Source organism: Myotis daubentonii, chromosome 5, assembly GCF_963259705.1.
Source record: "Myotis daubentonii chromosome 5, mMyoDau2.1, whole genome shotgun sequence".
NCBI lineage: Eukaryota > Metazoa > Chordata > Mammalia > Chiroptera > Vespertilionidae > Myotis > Myotis daubentonii.
The window spans coordinates 90,592,555-90,614,117 of NC_081844.1; the positions used below are offsets into that span (position 1 = coordinate 90,592,555).

The 21,563-nt window shown below is 55.9% G+C and overlaps 1 protein-coding gene across 1 annotated transcript in view; it reads right to left on the reverse strand.

Moving 5' to 3' along the window:
• The window catches only part of PDGFRB (platelet derived growth factor receptor beta), a 37,014-nt gene extending 24,266 nt beyond the window's left edge, over positions 1 to 12,748 (reverse strand). Inside the window, exon 1 of the mRNA XM_059698895.1 lies at positions 12,277 to 12,748. The gene's annotated coding sequence lies outside the window, so the exon portion shown is untranslated. The remainder of the gene's footprint in view (positions 1 to 12,276) is intronic.
• Between the last annotated feature and the right edge of the window lie 8,815 nt (positions 12,749 to 21,563).

The following is a 21,563-nucleotide window of genomic DNA, read 5'->3' on the forward strand; positions in this document are numbered from 1 at the left end:
GCCCTCATGATCTCTTTTATTTTAGCCAGGTTGGGGGTCAGAAGTCCAAGGATGGAGTCAGTAACTTCCCAGCTCCTCACAGTGAATCAGAGGGACCCCCTGGGGGAGCAAAGTGAGGACCCCAAGTCCAGGGGAGCAAGCAAGCTTGGGGAGCCTTTCTCAGAGCCCTAGCCTTCTTTCCTTCCTGCACACATGAGTCTCCACTCCTTTCCCACCGCCTTAATCTAAATAAATCCAGTCCATCTTGGCCACATCCGCCGACAGCAGCTTCTCTCCCTCGGGGTCCTGAGGCTCCCACGACACAGGCAGGGCGGGGGCGGGGGGGGGGGGGCGGGGGGAGGGGGGCCTGCACGGCTGCCAGTGGCAGAGGCCTGCGCACCGCGCGCACGTGCGCACACAGCACAGACTCCTGCCTACGCACTCGTTCACACACTCCTCAGAAACACATCCGTGCACAGCGGACCATGTGTGTGCCCGCCCTCATGCAGACCCTCAACATGTGCACGCAACGGCCACACAAAACACGCATGCATACAGCTCCCACTGTGCCCAGCACATGCACACATAGCAGACGACTGCCTGTGTGCTCTCCCAGTGCACACGTGTGTGGCACATCAATCAAATACGTACAAACAACCTGTGCACATACAACATGCACACAGGACATGTGCACACGGGACCCTGAACTCCTCTGAACACACATCCATATGTGTGCAGACGGGCCACAAAGCCAGGGTGTTGTGAATTTGCTGCACCCAACATGCGTTTGACTCACTTGCTCCTCGGCCGACTCCATGAGCTAGATACAGTGATCATTCCGGTTTTAGATGGGAAACTGAGGCAGAGAGCACTTAAGGAACTTGCCTAGGAACAGAGAGCAGAGACTGAGCCAGGGTGAGAGCTCTACCAGCATTTCTCTATTGACTTAGTTTGAGCCGGCGGGGGGCGGGGGGCGGGGGGGGAGACGGATAGAAACAAATGGGTTTGAGGTTCATCTAGCTGAGAACGGCAGGACCTGCTGATTAGATATTGGGGGGCTGGAGAGAGAGGTGTCATAAAGGAGCCCCACCCCTGCTGCTGGCTTGGTGGGTGCATGCTGGGGCAATGCTAAGATGAGAATGAACGGAGGAGCAGGATGAAGAGCTGCCACTGAGCTGGTTAAAGTTACGAAGGGGCTGTGGCCACCTGAGGGGACAGAAGGACACTCACTCCGGCAGCAGGACACAGGCTGGGCAGAAATAGCTTTGAGATGGGGGTGGGGGGAGCCCTGCCTTGAGGAGGAAGGGGGTGCCAGGGATGCTCTGAATAAATAAGATGCCAGAGGGAGGAGGAGGCCTGGCATGGGGTCGTGGGGTTAGTCTTGGAATGTCAGAGCTCCACGCCCTCGGGGATCATCTGCCAATCCAGCCCCCTTCCTCAGCCCCATTGTACAGATGGGGAAACTGAGCCTGAGAGCAGGACAGCAGCAGGTCCCAGTGTTCTGACGGCTCAGGTGGCCGGTGGGGAGCCGAAGCTCACCTGACTGGGTAGCCCTTGCTCCAGCCCTGCCTCAGATGTGAGTCTGATGGCTCAAGGCCCCAGGGCTCAGATGACAGCGGCTGCCCCTTCCTTCCACACAGGATCCCCCCCTGCTCTGCTATGCACAGACCTTTATATCAAAGTCACGTTTCTTGCACCATCCCAGCCAGGCGGGGATTGGAGACGTGTCAGAGGAGTGGCTTGTGAAGATGCTGGCAGAAACGGGATAGACTCGGCCTCCTGACCAGCAGGCTAGTCCTCTCTCCTCCACGCCAGGGGCACTTCACAGCCTCTGGGACAAACTTTAGGGGACAGATCCCTGGCTGGGAGTAAGGGGACGTGGGTTCTAGTCTCTGCTCTGTCACCCACCTGTAGTGTGGACCTGCCCCTCTCTGGGCCTCAGTTTCCCCATCTGTACATGGGATGGGCAGGGCTGTCCTGGGAGCACTTCTCAGGACCCTGCTCTAGAAGGCAGCTGTGCTGAGTTGGAATGCTGGGTGGGGGTGGGGGTGGGGTGCTGGGGAGGGGCCCTAGCCAGGATGTCATGACTCAGCTCCGAGAAGGCAGCCAGCTCCAGGCCTGGGAGTGTGTGGGGGCAAGAGGCATCTGGAGCCAGAGATGGAGTCCTCCCGCCAGCAGTTGGGAGAGTGCGGGAGTGACGGCGGCACAGGCTGGACACGGCAGCGTGCGGCCCATGTGGCTTTACCCGGAGTTGGCTGAGATGTAGGTGTGAGCCTGCAGCATGGGAGCCAGGCAGGAGAGCAGGGTCGGTGACAGGTGGGAGGTAGAAACCTGGGAAGGGGCTGAGGTTGTGGGGCTCCCACCTGCCCCCCTCAATCCTATGCCCCACTTCTATCTGTAGGGAAGGCTCAGCATTCCACCCTTACACATGAATCTCCCCACAGGCCCCAGGATCACATTGAAGCCAGAGAGGGAGAGCAGCGTGGCCCAGTCACAGTGATGCAGCTCGGCCACCCAGGCTTGACCTGCCCGCTGCGGCTGGGCCAGAGGCCCTTCACGTTGCCAGGTACCTGCCAGGTCCCCCAAACAAAGTGGCAGAAATCGGTAAGTTGGAGCCTGGCACGGACTCTAGCTGTCCTGGAAGTCCAAGTGGGTATAAGGACGGTGCCAGTTTCGTGGACCATCATTCTGACCCCCTACCCCTACCCCTTCCAGCATAAGCGCGGTGGCTTCTGGCTGCCCCACTGCACTCCTCTTCTCACCTCCAGTTCGTCCCCTCCCACCTCTTCTCACCTCTCAGCCTTTCTGAAACACCCTCTGACCATGCCCTTCCCTGGCCCTCCTCTGGCGCTCCATCACCCCCAGGTGCAGTTGGCCTCCCTTATTCGCAGTTTTTCTTGCCGCGGCTTGTTACCCACAGTCTGAAAATATTCAATGAAAAATTCCAGAAATAAGCAATTCCCAAGTTTTAAATCGCACACCGTTCTGAGTAACACGATGAAATCCTGCACCTCCCCCCCTCCATCCCACTCAGGACGTGAATCATCGCTTTGTCCAGCGCATCCACACTGGACGTGCTCCCTGCCCACTAGTCACTGAGGAGCTGCCTCTGTTATCCTCAGATCAGTTATCAGAGAGAGACCACAGTCACAGAGCTTGCATTGCAGTGTATTATTACAGTTGTTCTACTTTACTGTTAGTTATTGTTGTTACTCTCTCACTGTGCCTAATTGATAAATTACCTCTTCATAGGTACACATGTACAGGGAAAAACATAGCATAGAGAGGGTTCGGTACTATCCAGGGTCTCAGGCATCCACTTGAGGGCTTGGAATGCATCCCCCGTGGGTAACGGGGACCACTGTTAGAGGCCGGCTTCTTAGCCCAGCCTTTAGGAACCTTCACACCCTGGCCCTGCAGACAGCTCATCATGACTGAGGGAGGGAGGTTGCTGCCCTCCCAGCTCCCCAGGGCCCATGTGAGGCCCCCACACTCGTCACTCACTCCGTGCTCCTCTCCCCGGGAGGCCTCCCCAGGGAGACAATGGAAAAAAATGACCTATTTTCTGGAAGTTCAGAATAAAATGAAACATCTGTCTGGATCGGAGCCAGGCTGATAAAGAACGGACTGATCCCCCCAGCCTGAGCCCCCTCCTCCTGCTGCACACCCCCTCAACTGCTAGAGTGTGAGCGCTGGGGGTAGGGGAGCTGTGCGGGCCCCCGCTACTTGGAACGGTTCGTGGGAAAGCACTCAGTGTGTGCCTCACGGTCGCTGGTGACCCAGAGGAGGGGACCTGGGTTCCCACACAGGCTGGGAACCAGCCTGAGAAGGAGGTCCGTGAGGAAGTGAGGCCAGCTGCACGCCCCTGTCCACCTGCTGCAGAGCAAGCACTTCCTGCCTCCTCAGGCGCCTCGCTGGCCTCCCTGCTCGTCCCCGCGGCCACCCTCCAGGCCAAATGGCCTGGCTCTTCCCGGGCCCAGTGGATCCCTGGATCAGAGTCCTCTGGATCCCCTCTAGGCCCCCAACAGGTCCTTCAAAAAAGAATAAGGACTTAAAGGCCTTGACAATAACCACAAGAATAATAATAGCTACCGCTGACTTAGTTCATCTCACCCACCCCTGGGCTGGGCCCTTTAAGGGAATGATTGCAGAGCAATCCATGAGGTCAGTGTTGCCTCTCCATTTTACAGATGAGGAAAGTGAGGCACACAGAGGTTAAATCATTCGCCCAAGGTCGCGGAGCTGGCCAGTGATGAAGCCAGTGCTCGATCCTGAGCAGACTGACCTCAGAGCACACAGGTGCAACGCCCAGGGGACAGCCTCTCTAAGGCAGGAGGCAAAGATGACCAGCACACAGTCCCAGCTCAATACACGAGTCAGCAGCCCTGTCCTTTAACCCTGTTTTCAGCTGAGTGAGGCTAACGCTGGCAGGCAGGCGGGGAGACAGCCATGCCATCTTTCATAGAGCCCCACAGCCTTAGAACTGGGAGGGCCATAAGTACTCCCCATTCACATCTCCCCCACCCTCTCTGCAAACAAAGAGGTTGTCCATCTCACACTTGCACATCTCCCCGTGACAGGAATCTCACCACCTCACCTGAGGCCCGTTCCATTCTTGGCCAGCTCAGGGTCCTCAGATGCTAGGCTATTCAGAAATGGTCATTACATTGAGCGCAATTTATCTCTTTGTATCTTCTACTCACGGGTCCTGCTTCTGTCCACCAACCACCCCACCAACCCAGGACATCTTTCTTCTCATTCATTGTCCTGATGCCCCACAATCTGAAAACAAACCGAAGCCCCTACTAATTTGGGACGGAGCACTCTGCTAAATGAGATGGCCCAGCGGTTCTGTTTTATCTTCACAGCAATTCTGTGAGGTGGGTACAATCATTGTTCCCATTCCACAGAGAAGGAAACAGACTCTCAGAAAGGTTTGGTAACTTGCCCAAGGTCACACAGCCAATAAGCAATGGAGCTGGGATGCAAACTCAGGCCTGTCTGACTCCAAGCCTGTATGCTTAACTGCCATGCTAGCCTGCGTGTCTCCCACCCAGAAGCAGGTCTGTGTCCCGAGAAACATTCCCATGTGGGTTCAACCTCAACCAGGCTCTCAGGGATGGAAGGACCCTGAGTTCGGAGCCCTGTCCCTCCCCTCACTGCAGTGCAGAGCGACCAGGGGCCTGCTCCAGCTCACCCGGGAATGTGAAAGTCAAGCTGGGATAGAGCTCAGAACCTTTCTGCAACTTCACCACAGAGCCTGAGGGTCAGCCCACGGGTGCAGGAGAGGAGTCCTCCCTGAGGACAGCCTGGGGTGCAGGGGCAGGGCCGGTGGGGCCCTGGCCTGCCTTGAGGCCTGTTCCAAGGGCCTCTGAGCTGGAGCACCCAGTAGTTGGGCAGGGTGTGTGGCCAGCTCTGCCATAGGCCCTCTGTGCTGGGGTCCAGGCCTGCCCCTGCTGGGCCCCAGCACTCCTTACCACTGTTCACAGGGGGCCTGGGCCTCTCTCTGTAGCTCCAGAGTTCCAGGCCTCTGCCATCCCTCGGTTGCCCTGCCTCACACCCCACCCCCAGAGCCTCATCTCCGGCGGTGCCATGGCAACAGAGAGCGCCAGGCCCTGGCAGCCAAAGGAGCCCCTGAGAGGGGTCCCAGGCTGAGGCTGGGGAGGAGGTGGGGGTGCAGCAGGCACAGACAAGCAAACCTTCTGTTCCCCGGGCTGCTGCCAGCCCCGGATCAGCCCTGGGCAGGGGTGGGGGCCACAAATAGAATGGGTTCTCAGAGCCAAGTGGGCAGGGGCAGGCAGGCCTCAGGCCATTGGGACTGACCCACCAGCACGCGGCCTTCCCCCACCAGCCCAGAGCCCGCAAACGGTCCCGGGTAGCTAGCTATTAATTGGTGCCAATTATAGAGCATTGAGATTCCCCTCAGAGCCCTCCTGGGCAGCAGAGCCGGAGAGGAGAAAGCTCCCATGTTTCACTTCCTTCTCGTCATCTCGGCGGCATCTGTTCCTGCCCCCTGCTCTTCAGTCATTCACCCCAGTTCTCCCATTCACTCGTCCTCAGCCTCTCTGTGCCTCGGTTTTCTGATCTGAAAGTGGGAGCTTGTGGAGGCCTCGAATGAGTTAATACAAGAAAAATGCTTAGAGCAGGGCCTGGCGTACAGCCCTCTGCAGTCAGTGGTCACGATATTATTATTCTTTATCCACTCAGGGGAGAGGCACTCACTCACTCACTCACTCACTTGGCACCGAGTGCACGGCCGAGACCCTGCTGGTTAGGCTTGTCAGCAAAGGGATACATGTGATAAATGAGACGCAGGAAACCCCTCCCAGAAGGGCTCCTCAGGAAGGGGCGCTGCTGTTGTTATTGGTGTTGTCAGCAGGCGCGGCCGGGTGGGGGCAGGGTAGTCCTCCTAGGTATTCAGGGGCTTAGAGGCCGGGCCAGGACCAGAACCCGCGTCGAACGACCTTCCAACCCACTGTCTGTCAGCAAGCTCTTTCCTGTATTTTTGTCTTAGTCCCTTCATTTGATTTCTCACAAATGAGGAAACCTACTTCACAATTTGTTGGGATGTCTCCAAGTTCCTAAGAAGGGATTAGGGTTACAGTAGGTGCTCAGTCGATGCTTATACAGCAGGAAAGGTCAAATGGCTACGCAGGGTCAGCTCTTCTGGTTCTCATGCCTGGGGCCGCAGCTGCCCTGATCAGTCAGAACTCACCAGGCTGGGGAACTGGGGTGGGCAGGTGAGGGTGACCTTCCTCCTCCAGGGAGGTGATGGGACAGGCTGGTGAGGGGGCAGAACAGACAAATGGAGCCCTGATGCCAGCATGCTGTGCCTGATGCCACCCAGGACACTGAAGTGCATGGGACCCCAGCCCGGTCAGGGCAGCAGCCCCAGCTTGAAGCCACTTAACCCAGGACCAAGTGCCAGTCCTGCTCCCTCACAACTGTGTGACCTCCGACTTTAACTTCCCCGAGTTCCAATTTCCCTGAAAATGGCAGAAGAGATCCCCTTCCCGTTGCTGTGAGAGCTAAAGACGGTGATGAAATGCTCCTGACACATAACGGGTGCTCGGTAGATGGTAACTAGCATGATTATGATGACTGCAATGGAGAAGGGGGTGGCCTTCAGGTTTAGGTTTTGGGGGGGATGATGCCAGGGAAGGGCATTCCACAGGGGTGAGGGAAGTGGGCGATCTCAAGGCATCTGGGAGAAATGGCAGAAAGGTATCTGTTAGGCTAGAAACTGGGGCTTCTCCATGAAGAGGTAGGTGACAGGCAGGGAAGAGGACAGAGGTCACTTTGGGAAAGATTTAGGGTGCCAAGCCAGGATTTGAGCTTTGCCTGAATGTACAAGGAAGCCAATTTTCAGGACATTGATAGTGAAGGTGGGGGCTAGCTGCTGGCTGGGCAGCCATAACGGTGCAACTCCAAGTACTATGGGGGGGGGGGGCTCCCCTAGGAGAGAGGCAGGCACAGGTTGGCATTTTGTGAGAGGGCATGGATAGAATAGGGACAGGAGGCAGTGAGACCAAGTGTGGGGATGAAGCCACCTCAGACCCAGCCTGAACTTCCTGGCAGGGCCAGCTATGTAATTTGTGGGGGCCAAGAGCAAAACAAAAATGCAGGGCCCCTTGTTAAGAAAGGATGAAGGATTTCACGTGCAGGACCCTCCTAAGCATGGAGGCCTCTGTGACTGCGCTGGTGGGTTGCTCGTGAAGTCACCCCTGCTCCCTGGACTACAGGGAAGGCCGTCTGTCCATCAGGCCTTCCATCCACCCACCAGTCTGCTTATCTCTCTCTCTGTGCCTGCCAGGGGCTCTCAGGGGCCAAGGGCAGAGCTGGATGGAACCTCTGGGGTCACCTCGCTACTCCCTGGCCCTCCCCCAATTTAACATAAAAGGAAATTATGGCCAGAATGGAGAAGCCACGTAAGGAAAGGCTGTGTGGCTCAGAAACTACCCAGGGCGATTCCCACCTCTTGTCAGGATGGCCTTGCTCCTCTTCAACCCAAGCTCTGCCTGTGGCCGTGGCCGGGGAGAGCTGCAGCCTGAGCATTCTCGGTGGCAGAGCAAAGGCCATGCCTGCAGCCTGGGCCCTAGGCTCAGTGCTATGCTGCAATCCTATAACCTGAGGCGCATTCCCCCTCTCTGGGCTTCAGTTTCCCACCCATACAATAAGGAAGTTGAACAGTGGCCACAAACATCCTTTTCATCTCTGACCTTCAGGAACTGTCTGACCCCCTGGCCCTGCTGCCCCCACCTCCCAAGGGACAGCCCTTCCCATCAGAGGGCGGAGAAGCTGGTGCCTCCAGATGAAAGGTACCTGAGACATCAAATAGCGCTGATCTGAAGTGAGGCGAAGAGAAGGTATCAATGCAGCTCAAGCAATACACTTTGATTGCTTAGACTGGAGGCGGGGTGCCCAGAAAGCATCTGGGAAGCGGGGACGGGCCTGAGACCTGGGCCTGAGGGTTCAGGAAGCCCTTTGCCTGAGACTTCTCCTGCCCCCACCTCCCAAGACGTGAGGTGGACCTGACGTCTTAGGAGGGACTTGAGGTGGACTTCTACACTGGAATCAACAAGTGTGTGAGTTCTGCCATCCTCACACCAGAGGTGCGTCTCAGCATCCATTCCCTCGCCTCTGGACCCCACCAGGTGCCACAGCCTTACTTCCGCTTGAAATCAGAGCATATGAGGTCACAGCACCACACACACACCCTAACAGGCGCACCTCCAACCCTCCCTCCTCAGTATCCCGGGAAAATGGGCACGCGGGCTCTGCTCCCTGGGAAACTGAGTGCATTAACAGGCTGCTCTTAACTGTCTGAAAGTTCTCCTAGTTATTGCAGGTAACAGTTTTCCATTAGTGGTCATCGATCCCGACCACTTTCTGTAACATGGAGAAAAAGAGTAAGAAAAAACGCTTCCACTGTGAAGTTAAATATGCATGATCCCTGAGTACACAACAGGGCCGGTGCGGCTGCCAACCTGGGCTGCATTGGCCCGGAATCCTGGAATTGTTTTAGGGCTGGAAGGAGCTTAGATATCGTCTAGGTCAACTTCCTTATTTTACTATTGGGAAAACGAAGGCCCAGAGAGGGACTGACTCCCCCACTGGCATCCGAGGTGAGTTTCAGGGTCTGGTGACCACCCCCACGGCTGAGGCACATTCTGAGTTTATGCTGTCTGTAGCGGGGACCCAAGCCCCACCCAGCCTCTCCTCAGGGCGCGAGTGAGAAACACCCAGGTGCAAGTTCCGGCTCCACAACTTCCTCATGGTGGGATTTGGGGCAACTGACTTAACCTCTCTGGGCATGTCCTCATCTGTAACCCAGAGAATGTTTAGATCTACTCCTGGAGGTTGATGTCATGATTAAATTAGTTCAGCAAATATTTAAGCACTTACTGAATGCCGGCCTGTTCTGAGAGCTGAGAAAGACGGCAGTGACCTTCGAGGGAATGGATGTAAAACATGATGGAAGTGCTCAGAAAGGGCTGGTCCGTCCTATCCTCCTGTGCACACTGCTTTCCAGCCAAGGAGCCTCTGGGGAGGTTCGTGGGGTGTGTGTGGGGGTGGGGGATGGCAGAAAGCAGTGGAGGAAGGTCTCCTCCATTCCCAGGTCCACTGACTGCAGGGTCTGAACCAGGCAGGGGGTGTATTTCAGGGATGTCTGGGGACCCTCTCATTCCTTCCTCTCTCTTTACCAGACTCAGTTGCCTATCCCGAGCAAAACACCCAGAGTCCCTTGCCTCAGCTGAGAGGCAGCTGGTCTCAGACAGGCTGTGCCTGGAAGATGGCATGAGCCTTTAGAATGCCACTGGTGGCCAGGTCCCTCCCACGGGCATAGCCCTTTGCAGACTGCAGAAGAAATTCATAGCCAAGTTGTTCTGTGCAGGAGGCAGGAGAGCGTGGCCCTTGCCCAGACAATGGCATTGGGTCCAGCCCATGAAGTGCAGGGACCGTGCTGACAGTCTTACCTACACTGTTAGCTCATGGAGCTCACACACTGCCTTGCTGCTCACAGAGTTGGGGACCAATGCCAGAGGGGCAGAGAACTGGCCCAGGGTCACACAGTCAGCCAGAAGCCGAGTGGGGGATGATGCATGGTCAGCGGATGCCCAAACCTGGCGCTGTTTACCCACGGTGCCCACTGCCTTCCAGGTGCGGACGCAGCCCAGAAAGAAGACACGGGCCTGAGGTTGGCCGCACAATGGATCTAAGTTGAGCCAGGGCAAGCGCCAGGTCTCCTGACTCTGAATCCATGGTGCTTCCCGCTGCCCCACATCTGTGGGCAATTACAAGTCTCAGCTCTTCTTCCCACAGAGGAGGGAGGGCTGCCTGAGCACTGCTGAAGGGAGGGTGTTGACCAGATGGCCCTCATTCAGGACCAAGCCAGGGCCAGGTGGGCCTGGGAGCAGGTCAGGCCCGATGCAGAACTTTCTGCTGCTGTTGGCGCCGGAGCCAGGAGAGGCTCTGTGGGAAGAGGGCAACGCTCCCCCCTGACCAGGGTAGCGAGGGGCTTAAGTCTTTGGATTCAGACAGACCGTGGTCTCAAGACCAACTCTAATGTGTGACCCTGGGCAAGTCACTCAGCTTCTCTCAGCCTTGGCTCCCTTGTCGGCAAAGCAGGGAGAACAATACTGATCCAAAGACCTGCTCTGTGCCTGGATGGGGTTGGCGCTTAATGACAGTGACCGACACGGTCCTCCTGCCCCCGAGTGCTGTGGAGGCCGGGATGGCTATATGACTTCAGATGATGTCGCTAGAGGCCTCTGTGCGCTGTGGGATCACAGATGCGGGCAGGGACACCCCTCCTGGTTTGACATAGACAAACGCAGCCTGGGGGAACTGCACGGTGTTCTGGAAGGCTACCTGAGGGAGGGCAGGAGGCCTGGGGTTCCGGTCTCACACTTGAGAACAGAGGCTCCTTAGCCAGTCCCTCCTCCCTTTCACCAGGACATTTTCTTAGCCCCATTGCTGACAGGAGGACATGAGGGACAGGACACAAGATGGGGAAGCCCAGGGCCTGAAGGATCTCTGATATGCAAACAGAACACAAAGGGGAAGAAAGGGCCAAGCAACAAGTCACCAGTGAGGAGGGCATGGCGAGCACTTGGAAGACTGGAAGAACCTGGGAAGGCTGCCTGGAGGAGGTGGAGTGGGAAGGCTCCTTGAAGGGAAAGTGCAGGACGTGTCCACAGGCAAGATTGTGCCAGTTCCTTGGGGAAATCCTGGGGTCTGACTGGAAGGAACGGGAACACGAGGACAAAGTTTGCAGTGACAGCGCAGGGAGCTTACTACGTGCCAGCTCTCTGCCACTTACTTGCTGTGTGGTAGTCGTGTTGCTGCTGTGAGCCTCAGTTTCCCCGCACGTAAGGCGGGAGCTGCTGGTTAGCACTGCACGAGATCACACTTATAGAGTACTCCGCATAGTCCTGGCCTGCAGTGAGTGTCCATCAGGGGCAGCACCGTTAGGAGGCTGGGCTTTCCACAGGCCCTTTCTACACGAAGATGCACAGCGGAATTGTGATCCAATTTTTGTTTTAGGATAGAGTGGAGAAGCCGTGGAAGGAGGCAGCTGGCCCGGAGGCCTGAGCAGCTGCCTGGGACCAAGGGGAAAGGGCCCAGCAGCCGATCCCCCTTTTCAACAGAGGGGCCCCCAGATCTGAGGGCCCGGTCCCTGACCCCCAGCCCCAGCTGCGTGAACACGGCCTGCCAAGCCCCAGCCCCCTCGCTTTCGAACTTTCCCAGCCACTGGGGGTTTGGAAGGACATCTTAGGAATCTGGAAAATTTGCAAATCCACTTAAATCCCCAGAGTTTGCCTGGCGCCCTACTGGCCTAAAGCCAGACAGATTCTTAGGGACAAGGCTTGGGCCAAGGGATAGGGCTATGGCTTTGAGGTCCCCTGTCCCCTTCTAGGTCCCCTTTCCGTGTGCCCTGCTTGCCATCTCCCAATTTCCTTCTCACTCCCCTCCCGGCAGCCCCCACTTCCAACAGGCGCTGCTGTGCTTTGGAGACCCCCACTCAGCATGGCACCGAGAAACTTCTGGGGTTTATTTGATGAGGTCAGGGGGCAGCAGGATTGAGGAGGCCTGGGCCACTCTCCCGCAGAAGCAGCCTAAGCAGGAGAGAGGAGAAAGCTGGTTCCTCCATCCCTGATGTTGCCCACAGCCTCCAGGCTCCTCCCATCTGGTTTTGTTAAAAATATTTTCCATTTTTGACCTACTTGAGAAGGCACAGGCTGGGGTAGGGGGACAGGACAAGGAGTTGGGGTTCCCCCCTGTATGAGCACTTACCTTGCTGTTGATGCCTTCTGGTGTGGGCCAGGTCCAGGCTCTGGGGCTGTCACCCCTTCCAGGAAGTCCTCCTCACTGCCCTCTCCTGTTATCAGAAAGTCTTTGCTGGCCAGAAGCGGGGAAGCCGCTGGGTAGGAGGGCAGAAAGGACCGTTGTGGGCTCTGGGAGCCTCTGGAGAGGGGAGAGAGTGGGGGGCTGCGGGGTGAGGAGTGGCCTCACGCCCAAAGCATCCTTTGGGAGGAGCAGGGTAGCCAGGAGGGGCCGCCCTGGGTCTGGCTGTCTGTGTCGCTCCACACAGGCTGCTGCCCCGGGGGGGAGCTGGTCAGAAAGGCCCAGCTCTCTCCTTGTCCTCCTCCTCTCCCAGTCCAAGTTCCTCACTGAGCGATCCTGGGTCCCAGACGGGGGCGGGCGGGGACTGCGGGTGGCTGGCAGCCCCCAGAGCTCACACCATTGTGGGCTTCCCTGCCCTCCCCACTTAGGGGGAAAGGCTGCAGGGCGGCCTCTGATTGGCCCAGCTGGAGAAGGGGGGGTGGGGGGGTGGAGCTGGGAGGGTGGACGCCGCGTGTGTCTGTTTTCAATTTTAGTTTTTTTTCCTCCTCTCTTTCTTTTCCCCCAAGTTTCTTGTTTTTCTTCCTCTTTTCCCTCTGCTTTCTCCCTCCCGCCGCCTGCTCTCTCAGGATGTGAGGGGATGTTTAGAAATTCCACAGCCCACGCCAGCCGCTGAGTCACTTTTATTAAAGAGTGCCCCAGCCCCACTAGCCTAATGCCTGTCTCGGGTGGCAGCCTCCCCTTGCCATAGCACCTGGGGGCCGGTCCTTTCTCTGTGCCTCAGTTTCCCCATCTATAAAGAGAGCTCCGATCACTTATACAGTTGATTCACTCAACATCCATTCATTGAACCAGTATGTTGAACACCTACTATGTGCCAGACACTGTGCTGAGTGCTGGAAATGCAGCAGCCAGTAGGATACAGTCCTTGACCTCAGGGGCGCCCAGGCTGCTGGGAGAGAGACAATGTACAGGCAGGGACTCCAAGGGAGGGCAGGGGGCTGAGAGGGGCATCTAACTGAGCTTGGAGGAAATCAGAGAGGGCTTCTGAGAAGGGGTGACTTGGAAAAGATGAAAAGATCTTCCAAGATTATCAATCACTTCTCAAAAGAAGAAACCAAGGCCCAGGGGTGAACTGGTGAAGAAAGGGAGAAATACTTGTCTAAGGTCACCAGCATACTTCAGATCTCAAGACATATTTCTTTCTATTATGTCAAAGCTCCTGGAGTTCCAGGGAAGGATTCTTTCCCCGTTTGATAGACGAGGAAACTGAAGCCCAGAGGAGAGAAATGAGCTTCCCAAGCTCACACCGCAGTGGCAGAACTGGAGCAAAATCAGGTCTCCTGAGGGACACGCTGGGACAGACACAGGGACCTGACCCAGCGGAAGACCCACACTGCCGTGTAGACCAGCTCTCCTGCCCTGCCTTCTTTCTAGGTTATCCCTTCCTCTGTCTCTCATTCAGTCACTCAACAGGTATGTCGAGTACCTGTTATATTCCATTTCCATCCTCCTGCCTTCCCCTCCCCCCCACCAGGGTCTCCTCCAGGATCACTGCTGGGGGTCCTCGTCCCCTCACTTCTCCCAGCCTCACCTCCTCAGATAAGATGACTCTAGTCACAAATGCCTGGCCCTTAGATGCCAAAGGGCATCATTTAATTTTTTAAAAAAATATTTTTATTGATTTCAGAGAGAAAGGGAGAGGGCGAGAGAGATAAAAGCATCAATGATGAGAATCATTGATTGGCTGCTTCCTGCACACCCCACACTGGGGATCAAACTCGCAACCCAGGCATATGGCCTGACTGGGAATTGAACCGTGGCCTCCTGGTCCATAGGTTGACGCTCAACCACTGAGCCATGCCGGCCAGCCGGGCACCATTTTACAAGGGCTTAGAGCAGTGATGGCGAACCTTTTGAGCTCGGCGTGTCAGCATTTTGAAAAACCCTAACTTAGCTCTGGTGCCGTGTCTCATATAGAAATTTTTTGATATTTGCAACCAGAGTAAAACAAAGATTTATATTTTGATATTTATTTTCTATATTTAAATGCCATTTAACAAAGAAAAATCAACCAAAAAAATGAGTTCGCGTGTCACCTCTGACACGCGTGTCATAGGTTCGCCATCACTGGCTTAGAGAGTTGATCTGAATCACCCCCACCGCACTACTATACACAAGGACACTGAGTCCGGAGAGGGGAAGAAAGTGTCCCCGGTCACACTAGACAGAGCCTGTTCCTCTGCCTACCCTCATCCCATCCTGGGACTCACTCGAGCCCTGCTCACGGGGCAGGGGGTTGCTTGAGCTGGGATTTTGTGCCAACTACAGGACAGCGGAAGGGATAACCTAGAAAGAAGGCAGGACAGTCATTGCTTGGTCTTGTCCCAGTGGGGGTTGCCCAACAGAGCATCTGGGCTGGGCCACACAGGGAGAGGGGTCTCAGACTGACCCCAGGCTGCAGGGTGGGGGCCAAGACAGCCTCCAAGAGAGGGGGCCTCGCCCAGCTTTGTGGCCTCGGGGTCATAGGGGAATACAGGGCACTTTAAAGACCACAGGGATTTCTTGTGCCCAAAACTCCATCAGTCTTTACAACCCCCCCTGCTGGCATTTGCCTTGGTCATTCACCTCTGAAGTCTTGGTCCATCTGCTGGGACAGCTTAGCTCAGGGGCAGTAGGAGGTGTTTCAATCCCTAGTCCCCCCAAACTAGTCTGGGAGTCAGGAGACCTAGCCGAGGACTTGTCTTGTGGCCTGTACCTTGTCCTCCCTGAGCCTCAGTTTCCCCAACTGTACAGGGCACTCACTGCGCTGGTAGGCCCCTGGGATGCTCTGTCTGCAACTTCCTTGGAGTTGGACTCTGGCTAAAGAGAGGAGGTTCGTGGGCCCCAGGGCAAGGGGACAGCTGGGGACCAGAGATGCAGCACAGAGGGGAGGGGGTGGCTGGTGGTGCCTCCCCTGGGAAGCTGGCGGCCGCCAGTTTCCGGCCAGCCCAGCCGTCCGGCTGGCCCATCTGGAATCACTTAGCCCCTATTACCATTAACCCTTGGCAGGCATCAGGGCGGTTACACCTCCTCTCAGCTGAGATGGGGTTGGGGGGTGCAGAGTCACACAGAACACCATAGGACGCTCTCTGAGGGCTGGACAGTTGAGGCAGAAGGGTCATGACTGACAGGGCAGGTTCAGAAACTAGAGATTGAGCTGGGTTCACATCCCAGCTTCTGCAGTGCCAAGCTGCATGGTCTTAGGCAAGTCGTTTAGATTCCTGAGCCTTAGTTTGCTCCTCCGGAAAGTGAAGCAACAGCAATGCATTTAAAGGGCTTAATACAGTGTCTGGAAGTGTTACGATTGAAATAGTGGGTTTCCCTCATTCTGGCTGCAGCCCATCACTGTGTGCTCTGGGCTGAGCTCTCCTTCACTGGGCCTCTGTTTCCTCTGTGCACTCTGAAGGGTGGGCAGTGGGCAGTGCCCATGGGCCATACAATACTGACATTCTGGGGTGGTCAGCATGGCCCCAGCCCCACTGTGAACAGGAGGAGCCATTAGTAGTATCCCATCTGCCCAGATGCTAGGAGCCCTGTCTTGGGGGAAGCTGGGCTGACAGTGGGTGAGCATAGCGTGTGGGGAACACTGCCCGAGGTGCAGTGGGGTGTGGAGCGGAGGGAGAGAGGAGCTCTGAGCTTTAAGGTTCAGTACTTCCCCTCCCCACTGCACGGTGGCACGCTCAAGGGGAGCTCTGATGTGGGCAGTTCCAGCCCAGCTCTGCCTTTTCCTAGCCGTGGGAGCCTGGACAAATGACCTGATCTGAGCTGTCTCAGCCTCAGTGTTTTCAGCTGTAAAATGGAGACACAAGTGCCTACTTCAGAGTTGTTGAGAGGCCTAAATAACTGATGCACAGAAAGCACTTTATGCAAGGGACAGAGAAAAGCAAGAAAAATCCACACAAGGTAACGGATTCTTAGGTAGCTACTGTCATGGAAGTCCTCCAGAAGCTGGGACAACCCCTTGTTTTACAGCCGGGATGACTGAGGCCCAATGACTCAAGTGACTGTGTGCGACCAGGACTGGAAATGAGTGTTTTGTCTATACTCACAGGCCCATGCTCTTCCCTGAAGGAGGGAACCAGGCTGAACTGACCCCCACCTCAATCTCCCCCCCCCCCACCCTGTGAGAGCCGGAAGCCACAGTTCTCAGTGGGGCGGGCTTTGGGGGGGGGGCGCGGACAAGGGGTCCGGAAAGGGCGCCTGTGTGGGAGAATTCCCAGGAGGTTGCTCAGCACTCATTCAGGCAGGGCCAGCGGCCACCACATCTGTCTCTCCCACGCTCCCAGCACTGAGCCCCCCACCCCCCACCCCAGGCTCCTCCTGGGCCAAGGAAGCAGCGCACATGTCCCAGGCCTCAGCACAGTCATCTTGGATGGCTATCAGGGCCCCAAGAGTCCTAAGAGTGAGTCCATTGTACAGGCATGGGAACTGGGGCCCAGTGCACAGAGGGGACTTGGATGAGGTCAGCAGAGAGAGAAAGGGCCTGGAATGCAGGACACCTGACCTCTAGCTCAGTGTGCTCCCCACTGCACACCCTGAGCAGGAAGATCCTTATCCCTGCAGCTGGGGAGCCAGGTGCGGCATGCAGGGGGAACTGCCCCTTTCCCTCCTGGACAGTAAGCATGGTGGCTGTCTAGTTGAGCGCAGGGACCAGTGGGGACTTCAGGCCACATTCCTGCCCTAGACACCTAGGACTGCTCTTGTTGGGCCAGACTGTAGCCACCAAGGCCTGACAGGGTCCCAGGATATAAGAGCTTCAAGACCCTGCCACCAAGCTAGCGTGGCTCAGTGGTTGAGTGCCGACTTATGAACCAGGAGGTCATGGTTTGATTCCCAGTCAGGGTACATGTCCAGGTTACAGGCTCAATCCCCAGTGGGAGGCATGCAGGAGGCAGCCGATCAATAATTCTCTCTCATCATTGATATTTCTCTTTCTCCCTTCCTCTCTGAAATCAATAAAAATATACTTAATAATAATAAAAAAAAGACCCTGCCTACCTCAGCCTCTCAGCTAGCCTCAGCCCCAGTGCCCCAGGGAACAAGGGTGTGTCCTGTGTGCCCTACACAGGTGTCTCAAGGTCATCAGAACAGCAGGATCCTCAGAGGCCACAAAGCTCCCCACATCAGACACACTGGGTCCCAGAGAGGGCCAGAACCTGCTCCAATGGCACACAGCAAGTCTAGAATGGGGCCTCTGACTCTGACTCCAAGGCCATCCTATTCTCTCACCATGGGCTGGCTGCTTGCCCCCAACCATCTGAGAGGCTGCAGGAAAGCACCTGACAGGGAGTTGGGACTTCTGGGCCCCAGCCCATGCTGCCCACTGACTCACCTTGGAACCTTCCTTTCCTCCCCTGACTTCTCTAACTCCTCGAACAGAGGGTCAGACACAGTGCTCCTTCGGATAAGGACATTCTGTCCCCTCTGCTCCCTAAATGGCAGTGTTCTGGGGGGCACTGTTTCCCCACGGGGAGCGGAAGGAGAATCAGTCATGGTCCCTGAGACCAAGCAGCCAGTGAGCCCTCCAGTAGTACCTGGCAGTGACAGCAGATGGCGCCCCAGCCTCTGGAGGGGCAGGAAGAGAAAAGGAAAGGTACTTCCAGGGGAAGGGAGGGGCTGCAAAGACACCTGACAGAAGCCTCGCATCTGCCCCCTGAAGGTGAACAAGGTGGGAACTACCACCCCTGCTTGCACCTCAGGCACAGCTGAGAGAGGGAGATTTCCTTGCCCAAGGTCACGGAACGAGGTGGAGGCATGGTTGGGCCTAGCCCGCAGTCCAGGTGGGCCTAATGCTGGCCCTGGTGCCGACCAGCTACTCTTAAGTAAACCACTTCCAACAGAAAGCTGAGCCCAGAACCTTTTCTCTCCCAGGACCATAAACCTGATTTAAAAACCAAGTTATCACCAAGATCTTTATGAGGCCATCCTCTCAGCACCCCACCCAGGAGGCCCCGGTGGGGTGTGTGGTGGGGTGTGTGGGAGCAGCCCAGAGGGAGGACTTCCAGAGGGAAGAGGGGCCCACCCGGAGCCAGCAGGAAGGAGAGGTCCAATAAACAGCCGCTCCCAGAGATAAGGGGCTGTCAGAGAGGAAGAGGCTGCGCCAGCGAGACGTGGTGGACGGAGGGGGGTGGTGCTTCCCCACCCACACGTGGTCACAGTGCCATCGCTGGACCACCCTCTAAACCACCCCGTGCCTAATGGTCACCTGGGAACACTGAGGCCCTGGGAGGTAAGGGCAAGTCAGAGGGGAGGACCTGCGATTTCAGCCACTCAGCCTGGGACTTTCAAACAAGGTCTCAGTGTCCTTGGGAAGAAGCTGGGGGTGTCACATCAGGGCTGGCACGGGTCCCTGATGGGGGGTGATCCACCCAGAAGTGGTCATAAGGGATTCCTGAGGGTCTTTTGCACGATGAAGCCAGAGAAAGAAGAAGAAACAGCTATTTGTTTAAGCAAAACCCTGGGATGGGGGTGGGGGTGTTGTGAGGCACACACAGGCTCACTATCCTCCCAGGTTGGCCCAGCTGGAGAGCAAAGAACTTCCACGCAGGCCCACAGGCCCGCAGGCTGCTGCCTTGCTGGGCGGCCTCAGGCAGGTGACTTCACTTCTCTGAGCTGCAGGTGCTTCATCTGCAAAATAGAGATAACAATCCAACTCTACCGCATGGAGGAAGAACTGAGATAATACAGGTCCCCACCCCCATCGGAAAGTAGAACGTTCCTATGAAACATTTCTTAAGCAGAAGTAGCTTAAAGCAGAGAAACAATTACTTAGGACGCATCTTACTAACGGATGCACAAAATAGATTGGGATGAAGCACAGGTACTTAAGACGCAGAGCAAAGCTGCGATGGCTTGATGCTGAGATGCTGAGCATAGTCCTGGGGAAGGAGCTTGGTGAGGCCACCCTCCCTGCTCAGGGTACACACTGCCCCTCTAAGGGCTCATGGCAAAACAAATGCTGAAAGCTACTTGATTCTTTGCCTTTTTCATAAAAGCGAAAATCCTCTATCTGTCCCTTAGCAAAACCAGGTACTAATGTAGGTCTTTCCTAAAAGCAAAGTGGTGTGAAGTGAACTTTCAAAAAGTGGGGGATACCTGTGCATGCAAACTACTTGGTATGTTGCCTGGCACTTACTGATGCTCAATAAATAGTCATTCTATTGTTATTATTGCCCAGCACAGGTAAAGGGTCCAACTCTGCAATCTCAGAGATGCCGTGGAGGGGCACTGTGCTGGGGGTCAGAATACCTGGGTCTGTTTCCAATACAGCACTGACCTGCTGTGGGGACATAGGAAAACCCACCTTAGTGTAAGCTTCTGGGCCTTCATGTTGCTGTCAAGTGAGCGGGTTGGCTCTCTGAGGGTCTTCCATGGTCAGGATGCTCTGGATCCAGGCCGCCCCTGCTCTGCCACCCTAGGTGGATTGGAGGATCCGCAGGGGACCCCTCAGGTAATCTGGGCATTGAGAATGGCCAGTGAGGTCAGGAAACCCAGCTTCTCTACGCAGCCCTGCACCTGTGTGACCTTGGCCAGGTACCTGGACCTCTCTGTGCTTCCTTTCATCACCCAGCAAATGGAATGAATTTGCTCCATCCTTCCCTACACCCAGGGCTCAGGAAAGAGCAGCCTGGGGAGCAGGGGGTGGGGAGGCTCACCCTAGGGGTGTGTGTAGAAACGAGGGAAGTCCAGCCTTCACTCTGAGAGAGGACAGCACTGAGGGGACCACGGAGCAACTGGGGTGGCTCCCCTAGACCTCAGGGCTCCCTGGCTCCGCATTCTCCCTGATCAGGGAACTAGTCCCTGCTTTGCTGAGAAGTCCCCCATTTCGCAGCCACTTCCCAAGTCCTGGACACCATCTTCCTCACTCCTGAGTCCTGCCCCGTGTCCATGCTGCTCTCTGCCCTCTCAGCCCTCCTCTGGCTCACTCTCCACACACCAGCCACAGCCATCGTCCCACTCTCACCCTTGATAACATCCTTCATCATGCCTGGTCTGCTGGGCCTTGCTCCACCCACCCCTCTCCGGACTCATCTCCTGTCCCCCATCTCCTGCCCCCATCACTAACACCAAACTGGTGTTTCAGTTCCAGGGACTATGTGTCCCCTTGGGCCTCAACACTGTCCTTCTGCTCACAACGTCTTTCCCTACTCCCAGGGCCTTGACTCACATGTCACTTTCTCTTGCAAGACTGTCCTGTCTCCTCCAATTGGGCCAAAACTGTGGATTCCTGGCCCTCACCAAGATGTAATTTTACCTTTATTTGTGATTATTTGATTCATCTCTGCATCTCCCCTTCCCATTCTGTAAGCACCCTGAGGCAGGGCCTCATCCTGTACCTAACAGAGTCAGCACAAAGGAGGAGTGTTAATACATAGTTGTCAAATGAATGAACACAGATGAATACCTTTTCCCAACCTTTAAGCCTTCCATTTAGATCTGATTTAGCATATTCTTGGAGTCAGATGGCACTAACCTTCCCACCCCACCTCCCACCCCCCGGATAGGCATCTTTTCTGCAGCATCCCTGACCAGGGACTTCCAGCAGTCACTTACATATGTCCTGTGATGGTGAGCTCACTCTCTTTTTCATGACAACCCATTTCCTGATGGATGGCCCTTTAGAGAACACTTTATTATGGGTGGGTTGAAATCTACGTCTGTGCCTGCAGCTTTTCCTTCCTTCCTTCCTTCCTTCCTTCCTTCCTTCCTTCCTTCCTTCCTTCCTTCCTTCCTCCCTCCCTCCCTCCCTCCCTCCCTCCCTCCCTCCCTCCCTCCCTCCCTCCCTCCCTCCCTCCTTTCTTTCTTTCTTTCTTTCTTTCTTTCTTTCTTTCTTTCTTTCTTTCTTTCTTTCTTTCTTTCTTTCTTTCTTTCTTTCTTTCTTTCTTTCTTTCTTTCTTTCTTTCCTTCTTTCTTAGGTCCCAGTTCTGCCCTGTCCCATTCCCCACACTCAGACCTTCAAGTCCCACTCCAGGTTTTGTCTTCCTCCAGCCGCAGCAGTCCCAGTTACCTCAGATCAGAGAGGCGAGCCCAGTCCTCCTTTCTCTGTACCTTTCCAGTTTCTCACTGACCCTGTGAAAGATTTTACATGACTTCTGAGTAAAATGTTACCAACACATCCAATTCCTGACACGGGAAGGGGGCCTTCCCTGCTGAGGCAGGCATGTCTGCATCCATGTCAGCCACAACCCAGGCAGTCT